Source organism: Adelges cooleyi, unplaced genomic scaffold, assembly GCF_023614345.1.
Source record: "Adelges cooleyi isolate 19-005CV unplaced genomic scaffold, UGA_ACOO_1.1 ACOO_flye_CR_arks_rails_tigmint_CR_PRNA_247, whole genome shotgun sequence".
In the NCBI taxonomy this organism is placed as follows: domain Eukaryota; kingdom Metazoa; phylum Arthropoda; class Insecta; order Hemiptera; family Adelgidae; genus Adelges; species Adelges cooleyi.
Genome location: NW_026095912.1, coordinates 13,751,184 through 13,771,601, shown reverse-complemented (window position 1 = coordinate 13,771,601; position 20,418 = coordinate 13,751,184). Strand labels below are relative to the sequence as shown.

At 30.9% G+C, this 20,418-nt stretch overlaps 1 protein-coding gene across 3 annotated transcripts in view; it reads left to right on the top strand.

Annotated features, from left to right (window-relative positions):
* The window catches only part of LOC126837240 (filamin-A), a 76,763-nt gene that overhangs the window by 9,092 nt on the left and 47,253 nt on the right, over positions 1 to 20,418 (top strand). The window lies entirely within an intron of this gene.

Sequence of the window (20,418 nt, the reverse complement as noted above, 5' to 3'; positions counted from 1 at the left end):
TAGAGCTACCTATTTTGGAATTTAATCCAAAATTCTAAATGCTACCACTTTCTCCATGCTTATGTAATCGAATTATAAAAATGATTGTTCTATTAGTAATTTTTAATGAAACCTGATAACGGCATTAAAACGGGACAAGGGGAATATTGCTCAAAAAAGTTGTTTATAAGTTACAAAAAAAAAGGCATATAGAGTTGAATTTACTTTTTAAGTTTATAAAATATAAAAGGGTTAAGTTATTGCAATAATAATAATAAGTTATTATTTTAATACATTTCAATACTTTTTAGTATATTTTGTAATAATTTCACATAAATAAAAACAATATTATAAACTATATTGAAATGTAACAAAATAAAAACTTATTTAATAGAAAAATATCGCTTTTCTCGCTAAACTAATGATTTAAGTAGGTATAAAAAAATGGCAAAACTCTTGTATCGCTATTAAATTGTAAATTAAAAAATATTTTAGTCAACCTATCACAAAGTACACTAAAATGAGAAAAACAAACTATCTTTTTTTTTGTATTTATTGAATAATACACTTAGATTTAAACTATAAAAAACAAATGATTTCAGTGTTCTTGTATAAATGTATATATCTATATATATATATATATATATATATTTAAATACATACTATTTTATCGGCTGAATTACTTATTGTGCTTATACTTTGTAGTAGGTAAGGATTGTCAATATTCTTTAAAATCTGCATTCTAAAGGATGTTAGTATTTAAATTAATTTTTGAAAATTTAAAATGTCAATAGACAAATACGATATTACTAAAATATGAATAATTTAAATCGCGGTAATCCGGAAATCCATAAAAAGGATATTTCTTATTGGTAATGGATTATTATTAATACAATTTTTTTTACAAAATATAATTTTTATTTGGATAAATATTTGTATATTTTTTTACATCGTACAGTGTAGTTTTGTAATAATAACATATCTACTATAGATATACCTATAGTGATAGTTCGCACCAAGACTTTCAATCGGTTAACATGATATGTAGCTTTAAAACATAATAATAAACTGTTGCAAACAGATAAGACAACAAAATATGTAAATGCATAGTTTTCCTTTCAGCAGTTATAAATGATCATTCTTAAACTACATTCATACGAATTTAAACCCGTTAAAAAGTTACATAACGTTTAAAAAAATAAACATTATTGTTTGTCAACACGTTTTGTTAATGTACAGAATTTTTTTTTTTTTTTACGCCGTTTTGTATATTTTAGTCTTAAGTCCATTTATTATTGTGCAGACAAGTGTTAATTTGCATTGTTTATGTGATTAAATAAAAACATAATATTGTATCTATTCAATCCGCTTTGTCATCGTTGATAAAATAACTAAGCGCCCGACTTATGTGCTTGCACGGAGTGATGGAAATTTTTAAAACGATTTTTTTCTATTATGGCAACCGACAATTAGCTTAATTGCGATAAAATCGCATTCCCACACAATATCAGTGTCTGTGTTATGATATAAAAAATATATCACCGTTAAATCCGGTGCGGCATTCGTCTTTGACATAATACATCAAAATATGAAAACAGCTGCACAAAACGGTAAACAGGCAAACTATATTTTGCTAGGCTAATGACAATTATTAATAATTAACTGTTAAAAGTAAAGTAAAACTGTTGTGAAGTTTGAATATTATTCAGGAAATAGTTAAACATATCTTTCATCCGTTTTGGTGAATAATAATTATTAACTTAATAATTATTGTAATAGACAAAGGGCAAGCGATTGACCTATATTAACTGGTTTCCCAGAAATCCCTTATCTAACCCGGACGGTTCTAAGTAGATCATGTCTAGAGATGGTCGTCTTTCGTTTACTATATTATATACTTTTATTATCTCATCATTATGCTGTATGTAAATAAAAAAAAACACTAGAGTTCAAAAATATTATATAAATACAACAATTAAAATAAAAAACAAAGTTAAATGTATTAGCCATTAAAAAAAAGAGGATTTTATCAATTCGAGCTTTATGGCCATTTTTTTTCCAAGATCACCTGAACTTTTTTTTAAGTTTGGCAATTTTAAATAATTTTTTTTTTTTTGTTATACATTTGAACATAAATAATTAATTATTTTAACTAGACCCTAAAACTTTACTCGTCGTTTTATACTGGCTTTTCAAAAAAATCTAAACAAACAGAAGTAATTGATATTTAATCTGACAGCTGCGACAAGTTTTATGGTCAAGTTAGGAGGTTAGGTTGGACGAATTTCGTGCCAAGTTAGTACACAAACGTTTGAAAGTACCAAATTCAAAACTGTTTAAAACCGATTCTTAATAACTATAGCTGAAAATGTAACGCTTAAAACCATTTGACCGTTTTTGTTGAGTGTTTTGTTGGCCCAAAACATGAGAAATTGTATATTATTGTTTTATCGAGTAAACGCTTCTGTATGTAATAATTGCTATTTGCTGATATCACCGAACCGAAATGCGTGGAAAAAAACGTTGGGGTGTATATATTATATTACGGCAAATGAACATTTCAACGTTCCTCGGCATGTTCTATTTATAAATAATTGATATTTCCATAGCAAAACCGTCACATTATCTCTCCATGATATAGTGAGTGGTAATGGTCGATTAAATTATTGGCCGCCTTAACGCTGTGTGTGTTTGTACCGTTTGAAATTTATAAAAAAAAAAAAAAAAACCTAAATCCCATAAAAATAATAATACCTAATCTCGTCCGAGGCGAATAGATAATGTTTTGTATTGTTGTAATAATAACATAACATATTTTAATAATCTTGTCCGGTAGAATCCTAACAGCCGTGATAATAACAAAAAAAAAAAATAATATAAAAGTTTTGTGCATACCTGTTTTGGATTTATTTAAAAAAATCTTATTTATATCGTTTAATCTTTTTCTTATTCGTTTAATCATGTGACAAAAATATTTAAAAAAAGAGTGACTTCTTCAAGTACAATTTTTGATACTCGCTTTTTTCGTTCAAGTAAACTCTTAATTTTAATTTTATCGACACTATTTTATTAGGTATACGTTTTACTCAAGGAGAGTTACAAGTACTTATTACCATGTTTGGATGCTGCAGTAAAAATGTCAACCGAGTTCGTAAAAAAAAGTAAATTATTACTTACAATTATTATTAATACCAACTAGTTATATTATGTACGGTTTGTAGTATAGGACATAATATTAGTTGAACTGTATAAAATACAAGTTATAAACTATGAAAATGTATACACCTAGTTCAAGGTCGGTTTACTAAATTTTATAAACTTTGACAGAATTATATTGAAATTTCAACTAGATCTGTACTTACCATAGATTATTTGTTGTGTATCTATAAACAGATTTGGGGTTAAAAAAAAAAATTAAAAAACTAAAAGTAGATGTTTAAGTATTTATACAAGAGAACACACACACTATAATTACTATTACAACCAACTGATGTTGTTCTTCGTGAGCGGTCACAACCGATTTAATTGCGGTTTTAGAAAAAAAAATACATTTTAACCAGTTATTGTTTTTTCTATGATTCATCAAATATACATATGACGGTGTTATCATTTTCCGCCATCATTGTGGGAATTATCACCTTATCATATGTGTATAACTGTTATCACTGATATGACGGTGATATCATTTTCCGCCATCATTGTGGGAATTATCACCTTATCATATGTGTATCACTGCTAAGCTGATAACGCCAAAATCACAGATGTATGATTATATTATTACATAAACACAATATAAATCCCACAAAATCGGCCGACATCGACTTTGACCATTCTTATCGCTATATAGTTAGCAATCTAGTTTAGTTTAGTGCCTGATTTTTTGACATATTTCATGGAAAAGTAACGTTTACTTTCCATGAAACGGTAAACAACATGGCAGCGTCCCAGGTTAGGTTAGGATCGAGTTCAGCCAGTCTAGACCTTTGAGAAAACGTTGAAAATTCCTAAAAGGAGCCAATAACCAAGACCTAGACGGTAGCCAAATCCGGGCGTGTCCCGAATAAATCAACTTTGTACCATTTAATATAAATAATATTACTATTTTTTTTTTTTTTTATCATGTTTTCCATATGTGTTATGGAACACGGCTGTCGGCTTTACGGTGTCCAGCTGCGCTTGTAAATAAAAATAAAATTAAAAAAAAAAAACAACACAATAAATAATAACATAATATTATAGGATTGTCGAGTTTCGTTTTTTTTCTTTCGTTTTCTAATTATAACGTTGTATTTTTACCCGAATTCCAAATATTCATTGGTCATTGCCAACTCGGTGTGTTGAGTCGGAGACACCCGACTGTTGTAACCTATTTTCGATCATGTTCGTTTGGAGAGTGAAAAAAAAAACACAGTCCGCCACTTGTAAGTTCAACAACTGTATTGCAAAGGTTAACATTTGACGTTATGCCATAACATAAAAAAAAAATATATATATATATATTGCCATTCCAATTTAAGACTTAGGGGGGGGGGGCAGCTACATATCCATTTTTATAAAAAAAAAGATTTTTATTGGAAAAATGTCCATGAAAAAATCCTCTAAATTTTGGTGAAACAAATAATATGGTAAAATTGGACTAGATATTTTGTTCACAAAGACAATAAAAAACGTATCCCCCCCCCTCGGCCAATGGTAGTAAATGGGGTTAATAGTTTTATGAACAGTTTTTAAAAAAATGCACAAACCTATCTGGTTATGTCGTTCCCAGTCTTCTGTAATTTAAAAAATTGGTACATTTTGTTTCCAAAATGTGTTTTTTTTTATGCTAAATACGGAGTTTTTTTTTGTGTGGATATTTCTGGTCGCGTTAAGTTTTTAAATAAACCGTCGAAAATAGTCGTTAACCGAATTCAGAGTTAACCGAAAAGCTACCTAGGGTAAACAGTCACGGGTTGGTCCATCTTTAGAGTTCATATTGATACATTTTTTTTTAAAAATTTTTTTTTATAGCACATTTATTCGATTTAGACTGTCATACTTAAAATGTCGTTTGTTTAAAATTCGCAAAACCGTTTGATAAGTAAACATATTTAATTATTTCCCCTCGCATACGTTTTTTTTGTAAATTAATCATTCGAGATAGGTCTACCTTCGGTTTCACTAATGTCTAAGTTCAAAAAAAAAAAAAAAAAAAATAGTATACATTTTAAAACTGGACTGTGATATAATATAAAAGCATGGAAGCATGTACACTAAGTGTATGTGGTTAACATAGAGAGATGGACGACCTAAACTCTATGGGACAAGGCGAAGATATTTTAACGCATAAATCGTTTGCATAAGCTATTAACATTTATGCATATGGAAAAACTTAACTGATGAACAAATCATCACGCTTTAGAATAGTCGATAAAAATACTGAGTTGAACGTACCAGTAAGTCGTATGCATGAGCAGTGTAGTGTAAAAGTCATTTCACTAGTGCAAAAATGTAACCAGTGGCGCCGAACACGTACTACTTAAAGAGTTGTAATAAATTGTTGTTCCGCCTATGTACATTTGGTAGAGCGCGCGGATCATAGGTCAGATTTATTATACCTATAACATGAGTAAAAAACAAATCTATTTGTAAGATGTTTAGGTCAATGTTATTTGGATTTTGTTGGCACTCTCGTGGGCGACACTATTGTTTCCTTGGTATTGGTCGCCCTGTGTCGTTTTCACAGAAATAATATTAGTCTTGTTTTTTTTTGGCGCTCCTTTGGGGGGTATGTTTGGCGTTCTCAGGCCGTTTGACTGATCAAGATTTCATCAAGTGTTTGCATTATCGTAATGGCATGCTTATAGACGTGGCGCGGATTTCACCAGGAAATATTTCGAATAGCTGTTAAACGTGCCAGTGGGCGCAGCTGTTGGACAAATTAAATACACGGTCGTAAACACATACTACGTGGGAGCCGCATAATTAAATGCAACAATAAACGGCCGGTCGGATAACAAAATCAAAAAAAAAAAAATATATATATATATATAGTGAGTATAGGTTACAAAATCCAAAACGCTGTTTGACTTGACGAAACCAAATTGGGGAAATTACTGAGCGCATATTGGACTGACGTTTGACGACAATTGGCTGTTTATAGTATGTTGTAATTTTATTAAAACTCAAAGCGATCAGAGTACATTTTTTTCCCCTTCAAATTTACCGTCGTCCTACATTTTTTAAAGTCAATTTTTTTTTTTTTTTTTTTGGAAAATACACGCCTATAGGTCATACCTGTTTATTCATATCAGGTATTGTGGACGACAACAACAATGTCCACAACACCTGACCCATGCACCGCTGCGCTCGTTTGTTTAACGGACCGTTCATTTTGTTCGGTAATAATATTATAATATATATATGTATATTATTATGCGGACAAACCGATTGCATTAGTCGGGTCGCCAAACCTATTTGTGTTTGTTTTTGCCTCGCTGCGGCGGTCAACGTTTTAGAATTTTGTTTTTATCATAGTAGTGGTATATATATATTTTTAAATAAGAGTGAAAAAAAAAAAATAATGTCTGCACTAATCGCTCCTATTGTGTGTTTTTTTCACTTGTAATCGAACCGTGCGCATTTGGCAAGTGGTTAATAAGGTGTTGTTTAAACTCGTATAGTGTTTTGCAACAAGCAGTACAAACCGTCGACATCAGCAGTTTTATCAGCTATATAATGTGTTTTTTATATTATTATCACCTACGTCGGTGGTACTCGTTTATTGCACCAATTATAGTAGGTACGTTTCCTAGCCCAGCTGGAAACCACCTCAATGTGATTGTAGATCTTGTGAAATCGTTGAATTTTTTTTTTTCGAAGGTATAACAAAGTTAAAAATGAACTTTTGTATTATCATATGGACCCGAAGGAAAGTAGTAGATTGGTCTGAATAGAAATTTCAAAAGGCGATACAGACTTGCTCGACGTGTCATTCATTAGGGCGCATTGACGGCGACAAAGTAACGTTTTGAAAGTGGTCAGATGAGACAAAAGGATTGGAATATCGCCGTCTCGCATACAAATCGCATTAACGACGGTCGTTGAAAGTGAACACGACCTCGACGCGAGTAGACCGACCATGAATTATACAATTTTAGCGGCTTCTTGGCCTCAGCAATTTTGATTTGCGCCATTCTCCATAAAAAATGCACTCTAAATGTCAGAGCACCGAATAACCAGAAGAGACACATTTCAAGATTTCCTCGGGTTCTCGGTGGAGAATAGATCACACACAGTTACCCTCTTTATAATATTTATGGACGGTTAGGTTAGGCTGATGACAAACTATGATAACGGTACCTCTGCAGTTGACAGTTGACTGCAGCTCAATTTATTTTTATTTGCCAACGAGACTACAAGGGGCATTTCTTTGATAATTACACTTTAGAAAATCATTAACAGTGAAATTACTTCTATCCAAGTTGCATAGGCTCACATGAAACAGATAATTATAATGATTTGTGGACGAGTCTGAAATGTCAGTAGACGTTCAGGTTCATTAAACAGTTACAGAACAAAATCTTTAGACGTTTAGGCAAGTCACATGGTCATTAATCTATTCGCGTTGCTTTCCTATTGCATCGATCATATTAGTATTACTAGCACGCGGTTCGTCCAGGGCAATCGATCGGTTGTCTTTTGAACCGAACCGGTCGTCCTAGGTATGCGCTATATAAGGCGGAACTTGCGCTTCTATTTACCGGATCAGCTGCAAACCGCCATAAAATTCTAGTAAACTGATGAATTTTCTCCGGAGTCCATCTCGAAATCTATGTAAAAGGAACGTCCAAGAGTCGTTTAGCAAAAAGGTAACCAACTCGACTGGTACGTGGGAATTCCTTTTGTGTGCATCACATTATTATAACCTTAATCGTATCAACACCGGCCCAAACCAATGTCGTTTCCATTCGTTTGAATAGAGCGGGTCTGTGTTCCAATCGGACTTGTCAAAATTGATCTAGAGACCCTGGAAAATCATTAATTTCCCAGTGGACGATGAAGGTAGTTAATCTTACATCTAAGGCATTCTTCTTAGTTCATCACGTTCAGATAGTAGTGTAGTAGCCGAATAAGACTGACAGCAGAGAGTTCATGTTTTATACTCTCTCTTGCCATCTCTCGACTATCGCCACACCTAATCGTAGCTCCTAAAACACTATCCATCACTTGATGTTGTTTTGACACACGAGGGTTACTAAAATTCACTCTGGTCCGAATGGTATGATGCATTTATCTTGTATTAAGCGTTCATTAGGAAGCTACAACAACATTATTCTATTTTTTAACGATGACAGTCGCAAGTGTTCAGCACCTTAATTGAAGCCATCGTTTTGTTAAAGGGGTTCGAGTCGGTTAAAAATATTGTATAGTTTGAATAATAGTGATAAACAGGTTTAAAAAACTCAATGACTTATACGATAAAAGGTTATCCGCATAACTGTAGTAATTACTGGGTTTAACCCAACGGTACAAAAAAAATATTATATTTTATACTAATGTATCACAATTGGTCTATATTTGTATTATTCAAAAGTTGAAATTATTAAAAATTTAAATAATTAAAACAAAAAACGAAAGTAAATATATTTGTACATATTTAAATCAATTATACCTTATTATTAGTATTTATTGTAAAGAGATTCTAATAGATGTAAAATGGATTTATACATTATGTAACGTGCATTTATATTAGGGATCAAAATAGTTTTAGTTTAGTCCCAGTTATATAACAGTCACAAATAAAATTCTGATAACCCAAAAAAGTAAAATTTCTCAAAAACCAATGTTTCATTAGAATAGGCATATTATTTATTCAGAAATAAAACTTTCAACAAGAACATAATAAAACAAAATGTTGTACATGCTCTATTCTATATTTTGCACCATAAATTAAACAAATTAAAATTATCTAAGTTAGATATCTCCAATTTTTTAATTTTCTTCCCGTTTACTACAATTGGTGGGAATGCTCCTTTTGGGAATATCTTTGGCAAGTAATATTCTGATTTTATTGTAGATAAATTTTCTAAGGACATTTTTCCATGTGTTAAAAATAGAATTGTCTTGTTGTTGCACTGACCATATTATGTAAACCCGGTGTAAAGTTTTGTCGTTTTTAAACGTGTAACAAGCGTTAAATACAAAGACCTCGGTCCTGTCGCTTTGCTCCTTTTGACTAGCTCATTTTGCTCTTCTTGAATTTCTAATGTATTCTTAACGCGCGCGGATGTTACACGACTCCTAAAAGCGTCCGTGTTATAGCGGTCCAATATTTATTTTTTGATTTTCTATTTTTATACGTTCTAAACGCACTTTTTTTTTTAAACTTTCATTCATCGAGAGCCTCCACGGTCCAAACGACACATGGCATAATATCATTGAGCCTGACAGCAGCTATTTCAAAACGACCGGAGTTTAGTTTTGCTTGTGCCGCTAATCCCGGCGTGTAAGTATCGCTGTCGCTCTCGGTGACAGTTTTTTTAATGGCCAAAAAATAAAAATAATATGTGTCACACATAATACGTGACGCCAACGATGGGGGTATTTATATTGTTAGATGAGCATTGGTCTGAATAAGGCCACTGACCAACCTAGAATCTGTTGCCCTGTTACATAAGATGATACAACAAATAACTGGCAACGGGGAATCGTAAGACATGATTGGCTCCAGTAGCTAGTTTTGTTTAAGGACAAAGGCTACAATGGCTAGGGCATGTAATGAGAAGAGGAGAAGGCGATACAGTCGGAGAGCAGCGGTACAATTGAAACCTCAGAGAAATAGGCCTCGTGATAGACCTAGAAAAAGGTGGATACATATAGCTAAATAGGATCTAAGGAAACTGGGAGTGGACAAATTGAGAGACATGGTTCAAGATAGGTATAGATGGCGGAAAGAACTCTCAGACAGTTGGTAGAGGCCAAAATGAGAAGAAGAAGAAGAAGAAGAAAATATGTAATAATCAATCATCGTCGCAGTTAATATTATTAAATGTTTAATAGTTTCTTTAATTTGGATCCTAATCTAAAACCGTCCACTCGATACCGGTTAGAGCAGTGTAAGAATAATCTATTTAAAAAAAAAAAATGTTCAGCTTTTCACGCTGTATAATGTATGTCGATGACATTTGTGATAATAAAAAAAATAAACGCCAAGGTCGTCCGGAAACGGCTACCGCGTTTAAAAAAAAAACCCTCGCTAGAAAAACAACAGCAGAATATTTGACAAATAATTAATTAGCATTGTTGTGGGGAAGTATTGAATTACATTCTCGGTATACTAAACGGACGTCAGAAGAAAAAAATATACCGTATACGACAAAAAAAAAAATACCTACCATCGACACGCCGAAAAGACAATAAGCATAATGTTGCATCAATAGGAATTTATGTAAAAAAATAATTATTGTACTTGACCGCCAGTTCCGGTATCGACATCATTGCCCAACACCTGTTTACCAACCTAGTTTTTCGAAAGTCACAAAAAAAATATGGCCTTTTTAGTTATTTAATTTTCACACTCGTTCGAGTGTACTTATAAGCCAACTTTTACCCATTATATCTGGATTTTATCAGTCGAAATCTCCCAATGAAATATGTGCATTAATACCATAATTAATACCTCGTACTTAGTAATCAAGAAGGCGATCGACAGTGTGACCACTTTTAATACAAATAAATACTTAGTACTAGTGAGTTGCTAAACACTGCACAGTATGACCATTATAAACTATGAAAATCAATAGATAAATTCGAATTCCGTATTATGATAATGTGATAATATTATAAGTGATATGAAATAAAATAAAAAATATGTACCAGAGTAATGTAATTTCGTCATTCTGGTCACACTGCAGCTCACCCTTTTGCGCACTTCATAATATTTTACTCATTGCGGCCACCTGATTTTTACTTTCATAATTATTATTCAACAAAAAAAAAACAATAAACCGATTAATTTTAAATAACAGGTACGAATAACAATATACTCTTAAAATATTATGGTTTTTGTTAATTTTTTTTTTTAGTACTTTATACTACCTATTTAAATATTTTTATAATGTATTTGCGTTTAAAACTATTTTTCGTACAAATATTTTAACTTTTATATAGAAATAAAATCGTGTGTCAACACATTTTGTGCGTTATAGTTGCAAAATGTATTTTTTTAAATACAACTTTTGTGTTTTTTTTAAATCTTAAACATATTAAAATAACTACCCGATTCAAAAAAAAAATTTTTTTATTTAAACAAGTGATTAAATATGTATTATATTTGCTCTTAATTAATGATCAATTGCGAGCGTGTAACAATTGAGTTTTCTGCTACATCTACTCTCACACTCAAGTTATAAACTTGAATTCAAGTTAATAATATAATTTAACTCAGTCAGACTTAGCGCATACCTATTTTTTTTTCTACCAAAACCCTCCTCAACTGAGAGTGACCACCGGTAGAAAAAAAAAATCTTGATTGTTTCAAAATTGAGCATCACTTAATTTATGCATTGTTCACGCCATGTTGAGGAGGGTTTCATCGTTGATTAAATACAATCAAGCACGTTGTATATTTAATTAATGGTTTCAGTCGTCAATAAAATATGATCAAGTAAATATAATAATATAATATAATGGTTGATAAGCCAGTAGATAACCCTTAGGTAGGTAATATGTTACTGTGGATTAGTCACGATTTTGGCGACCGAAAATAGCCGATGATCTAATCTCTAGAATAATAAAAATAATTGTAATAATATATTGTCAGTATAAATGGACGGTCGTGTGTTGGCAACGGCACGTACGGTAACTACTTGGTCGACACGATACGTGCTTAATGGGGAGCAAAAAAATTGTTTTAAAAAAAACCTGCCTTGATCGTTTGCCCGCCAACAACTGTGTATTAAATACCTACATTTATATTGGTAGCGGCTTAAGGATAAATTATTATACCGTCGACGAATCGAACATGGTACATACAATTATTATTGCACACAATCGATTGTTCAATATATTATTTAAAAAAAAAAATTCTATTAAATTGTCGACCTTAACTCTACGTCTGACGATTTGTCTCGATGGACACGGGCCATTATTATTTTTAATATCTTAGCTGTTGTCTTTGTGCAGCGCGTTTAAATAATATTGTATAAGAAACCAACACAACGATTATTATTATTTTCGTATTAATATTTTTATTTGTTGTCCGAAAAATCAAACAATATTTGTATGTATAATCGCTAAAGTGAGGTGGCTGCACTCTTTCTTCTATCATGTTTTCATGTTAAAAGTATACATCTGTAGGATCCAATGGGCTTATTGTATTTTTTTTTTTATTTACAGATTGTAAATATAGTAGAGTAGAAATTAAAAAAAAAAAAAATAGAATTTATCAACGATTTAAGGGTATTCAAATTATGAACCATTTCAAGACTAGTCCGATGGTGGTAAAACATTTAATCAATTTTTTGTTGTAAAACATAGTTTAGTGTTTAAAATAGTGTCTTTTCTTGTTTTTCAGTTGTGCGCATTACAAAATATTATGTTCTGGAAAGATAATTATTATTATTTTTATTTCTTTACTTTAAACCTTTAAAGCTATACTTTATAATATCCTCACCTCTGAAACTTTGGGACGATAGGCACTTTAATAGTAACAATCAAAACTACTAATCGAAGGAAAATTGTATAATGCTCTTAAAATGTCACATTTGTGTAATTATAGGGGTTTTTTTTTTAGTGTTTGTACTTTGTAGTAATATTAGTAAGTGTATTTGAAATTTTGGAAAAATTCTAAGTGTAAGTGAACATAATATTGCTGTGTGTACACGTTTGACCTCGACTCCACTGTCTGGTTGGGTAATAATAATAATAATAATTTGTCTCTACAAATTCGGTTCACACGATTTTATCGGTTGTCTCCGTGGAGAACGTTACGATAAAAAATATATAATAATATTGTAAATATTATATCATTATGTATTATACAATAAGCTTATCGACGCAGTCCTTTGGAAAATCTCACACAATGGCGGCTGACGGTTAATTTGTTTTTTAACTGCAAAAATAAAATCATACATACCTACGTAATTTTTATAATAAAAAATTGTGTTATAACAATAATATTGTTATACAAGGTGATCATTTTTGTCGTGTACCACTGATATATCATTGGGTTTAATTATTACTGAATTTGTTTTGTTTCTTTATAGTGTTTTTATATAATTTAGTCCATCAATTTTCCACAAATACAAGTGATTAGTATTGGAGGGGGGTGAAAACGAAAAAAATTGAGATCAAATTGTAAAATATGTGAAAACAAAAATTAAATTTCTTCATTTGAGTGATCACCCTATACAGTTATAGTTGCTTACAATAGTAATATACAGTGATCCATTAAACGGGCGCAAGATACTCTTAAAAAAAAAAAAAGATAATCTATAACCTGATATAACACACACATATGATTTTATTCTGTAATCTAAAAATAATATTCCTCGATATTGACAAACGTATTATTATTGTAAATTAATTTAAAACGTGTAAAAAATGTAATTACAGTTCAAACTATTTGTTTCGTCATTTTTTATTATTATTAAAATTAGCAAAAATATTATTTTACAAATTTATGTACATATTATTTTTAATTATATTTATAAATCGATAAAAATTCAACATCTGTTAAGTTGAAGTATACAATTTTTTTTAAATGACATTTATTAACGAACATTTTACTTTCTACTCATTTCCATACCCGAGTAAAATTAAATTTAAACGACATATCGAGTGGTCCGCGACAAAACGATCACCCTGTATAGCATTAATAAGGCGACTGTCCGCTTGTCAGGGAAACCTTGAAAAACAGCATTGACAGAGTAATTAGCCACACCTTAAAAAAATCGTCGGAAAATGAATCATATCTATATACATATTATTATTTATTATTGACTACATTCGTTTTAATATATTGGTTTTTTTCATCGGCCGTTTACATAATTTAGTTGAAAACTCTGATAATTTACAAAACACACACTTCAGATAGCTACCCAATGTACTTGTAATACAATTATTTAAGTAAACAAGCGGTGTAATTCTCAAGTAAAAGGTGTCTTAGACGCTTGTAAATTTTATTATTGAGCAATTAATTCAATAAAAATATGAAAATGTAGAGGGGAAATGTGTTTTTATGATATTATAAAGCTTAATTTAATAGTGAACAAACTGTATCAGATCAAGTTCACTGAAACACTTCACTGCACTTCTACATGCCAAGGTGATGATTCTAATAGGATTCTAAATAACAAAATCCGTTCATAGGTTTCATAGATCTGCAGATTTGCAATTTGTTTTCATCTCAATCACCACAGGTACTTAATTGATTTTTTAAAAAAATCAAGAAAGTAATATAAATCCAAGAAAAACGGCCGTGTTGTGTTTGAAATTGAACATGAAATCAAAAACATGCTCTAATATAATATTTTATTGTCTTGGCGAGTCGGACGAAGATTAAAAAAAAAAACTTACACTCAAAAATAATATTCTTGGTTGATAATAATAATATATTTTTTTAATTCCTTCGAGTATTAATCACTTCACGAGTACAACTTACATATTACTATTTTATATTTATACATGTTTTAATTTTGAAACTATAGTGTACACGACACGCGTTAAAAATAGCATTAACTCATGTTTTATATTTTTAGATACGATACAAAAATAAATAATGACCAAACGAATATGATAATTATTATGATGGACATACAGCTGATGTATAATGTACTAAATTAGCATGACTGAGAATAACGATTGTGGCCTGTATTTGTCTCGTGTGCGACAAGCCTAAAAGCAGAGAATTGTCAGGGGAAATATAATTTTATAGTTATCAGTCTGCATAGGTACAATAAATACAAAATATATTATATTATTATCAGCAAACCGCAAACCGTTTTTCGTGACAATAAAAAAATATCGTGCTCTTTCGAAACTTAATAATTATTGTCGTTGTTATCTTTAAAATTAAGGTTACCACGCGACTCATTGTGCGTTGGAGTGCACGCGGTGATGTTATGATTAACCCATTGTGAAGGAAAAAAACCTTAATTACTATTATAGACCAACCGTTAGATGATTTCCAGTGTCGGAGGTCTGAAATCGGTTAAAACATCACTTACCTATTATGATTAAAATCTGATATTTTACGCTTGAAAAAAAATTCAATGGTTTTTATATTGCATGAACGGTGTTCAACAAAAAAGGACACTGTTATTTTTATTTCAATCCATTGGCTAGGTATAGGTTTTTTTTTTTAAAAATATGCCTAAAAACAGAATTTTCAATCACTATTGGACAACCAGTAGTTTTATTGGCAAGCTTTAACTATAATTATTGTAATTAGTATAATATTGAAATCTTAAAACAGAAAAAGAAAAATGTAGTACACTTACCTATACCAAAAATTATATTTTTTCACTAAACATCATTAAAACATTCGGATTTTATCATAGTATTTAAAAGAAAACGTTACCTGGTAGGTTAAACCGTGGTGTGATGAGATAAACGCTTGTCTGGAAGACGTGCGGTAAAAAAAAAATCAGCTATACAAGTCTTAAAAAATTAATAATTATAACCGTCTGTTGTCGGTAATCAACCAATCGTTTGCCCCCAGGCGTCGAGCCAGTCCAAGTCCACATGTTTTACACTATTTCGACCGGTTGGTTTTTTTGTTTGGCGAAAACATGTTTTTTTTTTATTTAAAATATCTTTTAAGCGTTCTCGGTTGCGTCCCTCCTTATATATTATATCTTATCGGAATTTGTAAAAAAAAGGAACAAAAGGGCACGGTTCGCTTACACAATATAGTGGTATAGAGCTATTCAAATTATTTCATGTTAGGTACAGTAATTTTCCCTATGAAATAGTTTTCAAAATGACAAATAAATCCATTACTTTTACTTAACTAACAATAATTGTATTTAATATTCGAGTAAAAAAATATTATCTTAAACTGTAATGTTTGTATTCGATTTTGAAGAACATCTAAGCTATTGAAATAGTATATTTGTTTTTTTTTTAGTATGTATTGCGAAGAATAGGTCAAATTTTTGTTTAAAAGTGTTGCTAGGGTGCTTTTGACAACTTTAAGCTAAAGGGTGTCTCCCACAAGGATGTCTCGAATTTGATACAAAAAAAAAAAAACGAGATAGAACCAATTGGGTATTCGAATTGGGCCGATTCATACTAAAACCCGAGAAACTTTTATTACTTCTTACTTGGCCGGGTTAAAATTAAAATACAAGTAACTTATATTGCCAAACCGGGGAATTATTTTTAGTCTATGGCGGCTAGCATGGCGGAACTAGGTTTCGGTTGACACGTGTGGAATAATGGTCGAAATCAAAATCTTCCTCAAATTCCTTTAACGGATCGCTGACTTTATCATTGTTTGTCATCGTTTCGCCTATTGAATCCACCGCTTTCGGCAGCAAAGCCAGCCAGTTAATCTTTCAGGAGTATCATATTTGGTGTTCTTCTTAGGTTACCCGAAAGTCTTTGGTCGAACAAAAATCCTTGCACGGAGCAACGGAGGAGCTAACGGTTAATAATTTTTCTTCTACATTTTTTAAAAATAACTTTCATTTGTTTTCATTTGTGTTCAGTTACCATATACAAAGTGCTTTGACGGTCCACAAAAGTAGTTACTAAAATGGCAATTTTAAATTTTAAATTTGACGAGGCTAGTCTCATTTAAGGCTAATCGAAACTCGTTATTGTACAGTTAAGTTTTTTAACTGCTCTCTTGTTGATCACTTTTTAACAGTCATTGAATACAATTAACACTTTAGTTTTAATGTTAGTTTCATTGTGTATAACATCAGCTACTCCTAACAAAAGTCTCTTGTTCTTGCCAGAGCAATAATAATTGTATAAACACAATAACTCTATTACAGTTTTAATTCGTTTAAAAAATAATTTTTTTATTAATAGTTCATACAAGTGCTTCCAAATGGTTATGTGAAAATATTTTAGCCTACAAAAAATTAGTTTGTTTTCTTGCAAAATATTGTATCTAATTTATTTCATTGAAATATTTCCATAATATGCATTAATGCATAACATTAACACATGTTTTAATATTAATATTGTTGGGGAATGCTTTAATAAAATTTCATTGGACTTGCCTAGAAAGTTTATTTAAACATTATACATTTTTTTTAAATTATAAATCCTAAACTCGACAGGACGTGCCCCATTCGGCATTTGAGTCTACTCTACAAGCCTTTTACTATATTTTTATGCGAGCATTCTCAGACACACACCGGTGAAGAAGAAGAAAAACTGTTTTTTTTTTTTTGTTCAAATTAAAATCAAGCAGTGCCGAACACACGGAGAATGTGCTCGAAGAAAACAAAATAAGACGCGTTTGTTTAATGAGTGATTTATTGCCGAGTTCGGCCGAAGGGAGCCTAATCGCATTGTTATTTTTTTTTTTTACTCTGAACCGTATAAAAAATAAAATAAAATCAAAAACCTGTTGTTCGTATAGCACCGCATACACAGTACACTCACTCTGTTTCCCATTCTCACAACGGAATAATTATTATCCTTAGGCGGTGGCAGTGTCCTCACCAGCCAGCCACTGCCAATACTCTGGTAGAGTAATACCAGCAATAGTAAAATTAGAAAAAAAAAAATACATTTATACATAAAGTATAATGTCTTCTGTTCACAAACTACTCGGCTTAGTACTAAATGACGTGTAATAGCCGACTTAAGACGTAAACAAAACAAACGAATGGGCTCGCTAAAAATATATAGGTAGGTCTTGTGTAATGTCTTTTTGTCGAGAGCCAGCTGTCGTTTAATCGTCGGTTAGGTTACAGTATGTGTACTGTACAGTGGGGACGGGAAGGTCACAGGTCTAAAGTGATTTTATTATAATAGGAATATAAATGAAAGTGATAAAAAAAACCCATTTGGCTCAGCAATTTCAAAAACTGAGCAAATCAATGCTGGTGTCGTCCCCAAGGCGGTATTCTCCTATCCCCTATGCTTCTTAATCATTTCTCATCGGATCAACCCATAATTCATTGCAGACAGTAGTCAGCCACGATTAAAACGGTTCGTACCACTCTGTTATTACATATATTTTTTTTAAAAAAGTCATAGATATAGTATCATTGTAAATACACGACCTTCTGAACTTTTTTTTTTGTGGGTTTAATTTCGGGTTCTGTTCGCCGGTAAAGTCTACTTTGGAAACCGATGACATCACTAGTCATACCTCGTTTTATATGGACTGTTAAACACATTACTCGGAAACCGGTGGTCAGCCATAATAATCGTTACTATTACTACACTCCGAAGGAATTGGCTTGTTTTTTAAGTACTAGTATACCTTGGACCGATATATATATATATATATATATATATATATTATACAATAGTAATACCGGATCTACGACACCCGAGCGCAGACTGTAACCTTTGCATCTTGAATATAATACTCTAATAAATTGATCTATTTAAATAAACTCGAAACAAAAGTACTTCAATGAGAATTAAACAATTATAATAGTGGGGCTGTTTTTTTGAAATTAAAATAAAAATTGTTTAAGTGGATAACAAGCATGTTATATTCTGTTGGCAGCTGTTCTTGACTGCTGCAAGCTGATCAATTATTTACGCACCGTGTAAGCGGATGTAGGTAATAAAAATACCGTTCTGGAAGAGTTGTAAGCTGGCCAAAGGTTAGCTTAAGACCTGTCGACAGTCGCAGGTTATAAACTAAACATTTTAAATCTGTCCAATGACTTATATTTCTCATAACACATTATATTATAATATATTTTTTCGTCAAATCAATAAAGAAAAAAAAACTATAAACAAATTAATATATGAAATAAATTCATTTATTTATATATGAATTTATTTGACAAAACCATTAATAAAGTAATTTTCATTCGTTAGACATTATTATTGGAAATATAAGAGTTTTAAGCCTTTAAATATTATAAAAACTGTCTAGTGTTTTAAAGTCCAGCTCTATAATATCTTTTTGATCAAGCTTTACACAAATTAAATGTTGTACGACGCGCTCTTAAGACTTCAATATATAATACTTTACTTTAATGTAATTGTTAAGCTGAAATATTTCCGGTAAAGGCTGAAAAAAATGTATTTTTACAGAGTGATCATTTTCACTGTGTGTAGAGGATTTTCAATATAAAAAACAATATTTTCATTTATTCTAGTGCTAACTAGAAATGGTAATCCCATTAGTCATTGAATCGCATCCGGACAAGACACTATTATTGTATTTGAATAATATTTCGATATATGCTGTATAATGCTAAGGCATGTTGTCAATAACGAAACGGCAATTATTATTGTTGTTACTCGTTTACACCGTTCGGTCATGTCGATCAGAAATCTAAATTTTTAGCCTGGCCTATGTTTTGTTTTGCTTAATAATTTCGAGCACACCTTTTTTTTTTTTACTAATAATTCATCGCAGAAAATAAGTTGAAACAAAAAAACCACAACAGTAATTCATAGAAACTATTGTCTTTCAGAAATTGTTAAAATCCTTTTAAAACACACTCCTTTTAGACGTATATACAAATATTTATATTAATACACAAAATATATTTTTTGATATTTCAACGTTGTGTTAAGTCATGCCACAATGTATATATAAATATATATACATATTATATATGTATTATTTATACTCAGTATATTATACTTAATGGCGCAGTACCCAGACATACTAGCTGCTAGAATGTACAGCAGACCTTGCTGGTTAACACAAGTTCTTTTTTTCTCTCTGTAAGACTGTTTTAAATAAAAAGTGCATTTGTTTTTTGTTTTAAATTAATTTCTCGCAATAAATCATATTTTATAACTGATTTATTCAGAAAGTTAATTATCCGTGAAAACCTGTTTGGACCAAAACGCGGCGGTCGTGATTAAGATTTTAAACCGTCCCTTGGCATTTTTCTCATCTTTTAAAATATTAAAATATGACTTTATGTTTAAAGAGCGCCCTCTTAGCTATTGTATGATAAAATATTGAATTATTGTAATCAACAGAGAGTTTACTATGTTATATATATACATGATATATATACATGTTATTCGGTTAACAACTAAAAAAAATATGCTTAAAAACAGAAATGTAGTATATTATGTATTAGCTACTTTTTTTATCCAAACTATAAACTTTACCTCGTTTCAATTGAAGTCTTCAGATTTTAAACACCATTAGGTATTTTAAATAATAAGTATGTACAAAAATTGATTATAATTCCCCGTTAAAAAGTGTTAAAAGTTTCAAAAATTGATGGTGATAAATTATCAGATTTATATGAATTGTCTTTTTTTGCGATTTATCATACATAT